Source organism: Rattus norvegicus, chromosome 5 (assembly GCF_036323735.1).
Source record: "Rattus norvegicus strain BN/NHsdMcwi chromosome 5, GRCr8, whole genome shotgun sequence".
In the NCBI taxonomy this organism is placed as follows: Eukaryota; Metazoa; Chordata; class Mammalia; order Rodentia; family Muridae; genus Rattus; species Rattus norvegicus.
This window is the reverse complement of record NC_086023.1, coordinates 68704895-68711615: the sequence shown is the minus strand read 5'-3', so window position 1 is coordinate 68711615 and position 6721 is coordinate 68704895.

Here is a 6721-nt window from a genome sequence, read left to right as displayed (position 1 = left end):
CATTATGTTAACCCTTTGAGTCACTATTGAACCAAATTCTCCAACATTGTAGATTAATATTTTATCATCCTTTTGCTAATACAGCCTAGAAAAATTAGCGATCTTTTTCTCCAAAGTTACACAACCAAAAAGCTGTGATCTGGAATTTGAAACAAGTTCTAACTGGTGTCAATATTCAAGTCCTTCAAGTAATCAAATTTATAGTTTTAATTTCATTGTTATTCTCTTTTTTTTCCTCCCTTCAGTCTCTCCCATGTCCCTCTGCTCCCTGTCAGATACACAGCCTCTTTTTATTATTGTTTAATAGATATGAATGAATAAATATATTATGTACCCTGTGAGTCCATTCAGTATCATATATATGTATGTAATATATATTTTATAATATATATATAAAACTAAAAGAGTTACCAGAGATGGGTGGCCCTGTTCTTCACTCTGTGGGTATGAAGGTGGCATTAAGGTGAGCAAATACCTAGGGTCTACCTGTCATTGATCAGTCTGAGTCTTTGGCCTTCAGGAAAATGCATCCTGGGTCAGGTTCGAATGACATTCTTCATTCCTAAGGGCACTAAGATATGGTGAAGTAATCCTACAGTGGGAGGGTACGGGGAGGGGGTTAAGCCCACCCTGTTTCTTCCACCCATGCCAGCACTCTAAAGATTCTTAGGTCAATGCAGAATTATCAGCAGTATTTTTAGGAGAGGATATTTTATGGTCTAAGATGGCCTGCTTTTCAGGCTTTGCTTACCATTGGACAAGATACCTACCGCACCAGTGGATGAAATTGAATGGTGCATTCTGCGCTGGGTTTAGAGAAGCCTTTCAAAAGAGTTATGTGCTCAAGAAATGCTACTATCTCAGGTGAGTAATGCCATCTAGTTATTAGAGACAGAGTTAGGGAGAAATGTTTTCTGATCCTTAAATGTGTGTGCATGCGTGCGTGAGTGTGTGCGTGTGTGTGTGTATGTGTACTCATGAGTGCTCATGTGTACCACAGGAGCACCATGATGCCTGCTCTGGTGAGGTAGCATTGATAGCACTTTGTAGCATCATTATTTTTAGAGGTCACATTTAGATGGCTCCATGTGAGCTAGGCAATAGCCCAGCAAAGCGGACAGGGTGTCATTTTTAGGCCATTTTATGCACTGGGGAGATGGCATCTGGGAGACTGGTTCTTCTCCATCTTGGGGCTAGTCAGAGACAGAAGTAGCCCCTAGAATCCAGGCTCCATACTTCCTCACGGGTGACTTGCGACTGGCACACAGAACCCTTCCATCGTAAGGCCAACAGCATTGCCAGGCGATGATAACATCAGTGGAAGAAGTATTAGGCTGGGATTCATAAAGGACACGAATAGCCAACTACCAGATTAGATAGTGAGGAAAGAATTGGACTTTGAGGTGATTGAGCAACAGGCAAAGAGAAAACACAGAGAGGGTGGTAAATAGCACAGCCTGGGGCTGTGGGAGCACAGAGCTTGGTGGCCACTGAAGACCACTCTCTAACTCCTCCTCTCAGGTAGATTTGGTCCCTTAGTAACTTTGAATTTCCTATCTAGTTGGTCTGTTTCTGCCACATCTAAGGCTATGGGATACATTTCCTTAGATAAGATAAACCTCAAATTTCCAAGGAATAATTACTGCTGATTTCAGAGTCTTAAAAACTCACCAGCACAGGTTTCAATAAGGAACTCCCTCTGAAGAAAGACTGGAGAAAGTGCATTCCAACTCCAGCCAATATTCTTCCAGTTGAACCAAGCAGATACGGCCCCTTTAGGGAGATTTCTTTGTCCTTTTCAGAACTCAGTTTTAGTCTTCAGTGTCTAGGGAAGTGGGATTTCTGACACCTAGATTTGATACCCTTCGATTCACTGGCCCCAGATAGCTCATCCCACACAGACTCTCTGGTCTTCTCAGAATGAGCATCTCTGACTGCTTAGTGATGGAGACTGTCAAAACATTGCCATGAAGATGTGGAAGGAAACCCTTTCATTCTAATGCTGGCCTCTGGGCTGTAAGGGTCTTATACCGTCCGGTTCTGAGATTTAAAAAAGCAGCGAACCAAGGGGATGGAGAGAGGGCTTAGTGATGAAAAGCACCAGCTGTTCTTGTAGAGGACCCAGATTTTATTTCCAGAACCCATCTGGTGGCTCATAACTTCCTATAACTCCAGTTCCAGGGGATCTGACACCTTCTGGCATCTGTGGGCACTGCCCATTTGGTACACACACACACACACACACACACACACACACGGTTCACATACATGTATATGCAGGCAAGCATTCCTACACATAAACTAAGAATAAAAGTCCTTTTTAATATGGTGAACTGAATGATAAATGATTTCATCTGAATAAAGCTGAAGCATTAAGAAAAGGAACGTAAAGGAATTGAAAGTAAAAGTTTTAAACACCGCTGGCAAATATTAATTGCACAGAATAGTGGGTTTTACTATGACATTTCCTTCCTGTCATATACCAAATGTTTCATTCATAGACCAAATTCTATCTTTATGTATTTTATGTATCCCCCACCCCGTGGATTCCGCATATTGGAGAAAGCGTGCAAATGCATCCTTCTGAGTCTAGTTTATTTCAGAAAGAAGGGTTTTTGGTTTTGTTTTTGTTTTTTTTTTTTAGGTGCAGGAGATCAAGCCTAGGCTTTCCACATGCTAGACAAGCATAACATTTGAAAGATTTATTATTCTTATTTTATGTGTCTTGCGTGTTTGTGTGTCTGCCCTTTGTGTGTTGTTGGCCTAAGAGACCAGAAGCGGGCATCAGGTCTAGTGGAGCTGGAATTGCAGACAGCTGTGAGCCACGCAGCTTACACACCAAGCTCCGAACTTGAATCTTCTGGAATAACAGAGAACACTCTTGCCTGCTGAGTCACCTCTCCACCCCAGGCAAGCGTGATCTTTATGGAGATCTTTACACTCTGAGGCTGATGCATCATTACCCCCAACAACCAAAGGTCAAAACAAGCCCAGGGTTGATTTACTGGTAAGCGGATGACCAAGATGTGACACAATAATGCAGTGGAATATTACCCAGCCAGGAGCAGAAAGGCATTGTGTGCCCGAAGCAAAGTACCTAGATGAGGCTGCATGGGGTCTGGGTCTAAATATGAATGAAACAAGGATATTGTGTTAACTGAGATACACCAGTTATGAGACAACTATAGGACCCCATTTATATAAAGGCTCGAATGGTTCACCTTGTGAAGTAGAAGAGAGAAGAGTGGTTGCCAGGCTCAGGGGAGAGGGTGAAATGGAGCATTGTTGACTGTGTGGAGTTTCAGTTTTCTGGAAGTTGTAAAGATCTGATCCCTAATGATGTGTATGTTCTTGAGGAGACTAAACTGGATGCTTAAGTGATGAAGATGGCAAACGTTATGTCATGCGGATTTTATCAGCATATTGATTTAGAAGTAGGGGGGGTCTGTGGTTCCTGCGTAACATGGCAGGAGATTCCTGTGAAACTGCAAAGGAATAATAGAAGCTTTCAAAGTCTAGGGTGGTAAAGACCATATTTTACTGTCAGTTATTTCAAAGATCACAGGGAATAGAAATAAGTAAGCCAGTTACTCTAGACATTTCGAGACTTGTATGAATGAATCCATGTTCCTATCAGTACATTTATTCAACAAATAGGATTAGGTACCTAGTGCACTCCAGTCACAGAGCTAGATGCTGGGGGCAGTGGTGAAGCATCACTGTTTAACCCTTGCAGGTCTAACAGGCTGCCTGAAACTATCAACATGAAGCATTAATTGGCCATGTAAAAAAACTCTAATACACTTTCCCCCCCTCAGATCATCCCACCTATATTTCTTTTAATATGTATCTTTTAATTGCATTTTTGTTTGCATTTTAAATGATATCCCACTTCCCAGTTTACCCTCCAGAAACCAGCTATCCCATCCTATCCCTGCTTCTATGAGGGTGCTCCCTCACCCACCCACCCACCAACTACCTCCCACTTCCCCACCCTGACATTCCCCTACAATGGAACATTGAGCATTGACAGGAAAGGGCTTCTTCTTCCATTGATGCCTGACAAAACCATCCTCTGCTACGTACGCAGATGAAGCCATAGGTCTATCCCTGTGTTCTATTGGGAGGGTGGTTTGGCCCCTGGGAGCTCTGGTTAGTTGGTATTGTTGTTCTTATGCGGTTGCAAACCCCTTCAGCTTCTTCAATCCTTTCTCTAACTCTCCACTGGGGACTCTGTTCTCAGTTCAATGATTGGCTGTGAGCATCTGCCTCTGTATTTGTAAGGCTCTGGCAGAGTCTGTCATCAGACAGCTATATCAGGCTCCTGACAGCATGCACTTCTTGACATACACAATATTGTCTGGGTATGGGATGCATCCCCATGTGGGGCAGTCTCTGGATGGCCTTTAAGTCTCTGCTCCATTCTTTGTCTACATATTTCCTCCTGTGAGTATTTTTGTTCCCCCTTCTAAGAAGTTCTGAAACATACGCACTTTGGTCTTCCTCCTTCTGGAGCTTCATGTGGTTTGTGAATTGTATCTCGAGTATTCTGAGCTTTTGGGCTAATATCTGCTTATCAATGAGTATATACCATGTGTGTACTTTTGTGATTGGGTTACTTCACTCAGGATGATATTTTCTAGTTCCACCCATTTGCCTATGATTTTCATGATGCCATTGTTTTTGAGAGCTGAGTAGTATTCCGTTGTGTAGATGTACCACATTTTCTGTATCCATTCCTCTGTTGAAGGACATCTGAGTTCTTTCCAGCTTCTGGCTATTATGAATAAGGCTGCTATGAACATGGTGGAGCATGTGTCCTTGTTGTATGTTGGAGCATCTTTTGGGTATATGCCCAGGAGTGGTATAACTGGGTCCTCAGATAGTACTATGCCCAATTTTCTGAGGAACCTCCAGACTGATTTCCAGAGTGGTTGTACCAGCTTGCAATCCCACCAATAATAGAGGAGTGTTCCTCTTTCTCCACATCCTCGCTAGCATCTGCTGTCACCTGAGTTTTTTTTTTTTTTTATCTTAACCATTCTGATTGGTGTGTGTGGAATTTCAGAGTTGTTTTGATTTGCATTTCCCTGATGACTAAGGATGTTGAATATTTCTTTAGGTGCTTCTTGGCCATTCGATATTTCTCAGTTGAGAATTCTTTGTTTAGCTCTGTAGCCCATTTTTTAAAAGGGTTTTTTGATTCTCTGGAGTCTAACTTTTTGAGTTCTTTGTATACGTTGGATATTAGCCCTCTATCGAATGTAGGATTGGTAAAGATCTTTTCCCAATCTGTTGGTTGTCATTTTGTCCTATTGACAGTGTCTGTCCTTTGTCTTACAGAAGCTTTGCAATTTTATGAAGTCCCATTTGTCCTTTCTTGATCTTAGAGAAAAAGCCATTGGTGTTCTGTTCAGGAAATTTTCCCCAGTGTCCATGTGTTGGAGGCTCTTGCCCACTTTCTCTTCTATTAGTTACAATGTATCTGGTTTTATGTGGAAGTCCAAGTTCCACTTGGACTTGATCTTTGTACAAGGTGATAAGAATGGATCGATTTGCATTCTTCTACATGCTGACCTCCAGTTGAGCCAGCACCATTTGTTGAAAATGCTGTCTTTTTTCCACTGGATGGTTCTAGCTCCTTTGTCAAAGATCAAGTGACCATAGGCATATGGGTTTAGTTCTGGATCTTCAATTCTATTCCATTAATCTACCTGCCTGTCTCTGTACCAATACCATACAAATTTATCACTATTGTTCTGTAATACAGCTCTAGGTTAGGGATGGAGATTTCCCCCAGAAGTTCTTTTATTGTTGAGGACAGTTTTGGTTTTCCTAGGGTTTTTGTTATTCCAAATGAATTTGCAAATAGCTCTTTCTAATTCTATGAAGAATTGAGTTGGAATTTTGATGGGGATTGCATTGAATCTGTAGATTACTTTGGCAAAATGGTCATTTATATTATATTAATCCTGCCAATCCATGTGCATGGGACGTCTTTCCATCTTCTGAGATCTTCTTCAATTTCTTTCTTCAGAGACTTGAAGTTTTGTCATACAGATCTTTCACTTGCTTGATTAGAATTACCCCAAGGTATTTTGTATTATTTGTGACTATTGTGAAGGGTGTCGTTTCCCTCATTTCTTTCTCAGCCTGTTTATCCTTTGAGTAGAGGAAGGCTACTCATTTATTTGAGTTAATTTTATATCCAGCCATTTTGCTGAAGTCGTTTATCAGCTGTAGGACTTCTCTGGTGGAATTTTTGGGATCACTTAAGTATATTATCATATCATCTGCAAATAGTGATATTTTGACTTCTTCTTTTTCAACTTGTATCCCTCTGACCTCCTTTTGTTGTCTGATTTCTCTGGCTAGGACTTTGAGTACTATATGGAATAAGTAGGGAGAGAGTGGGCAGCCTTGTCTAGTCCCTGATTTTAGTGGGATTGCTTCAAGTTTCTCTCCATTCAGTTTAATGTTAGCTACTGGTTTGCTGTATATGGCTGTTACTATGTTTAGGTATGGACCTTGAATTCCTGATCTATCCAAGACTTTTGTCATGAAGGGGTGTTGAATTTTGTCAAATGCTTTCTCAGCATCTAATGAGATGATCAGGTGTTTCTTTTCTTTGAGTTTGTTTATATAGTGGATCACGTTGATGGTTTTCCGTATATTAAGTCATCCCTGCATGCCTGGGATGAAGCCTACTTGATCATGATGG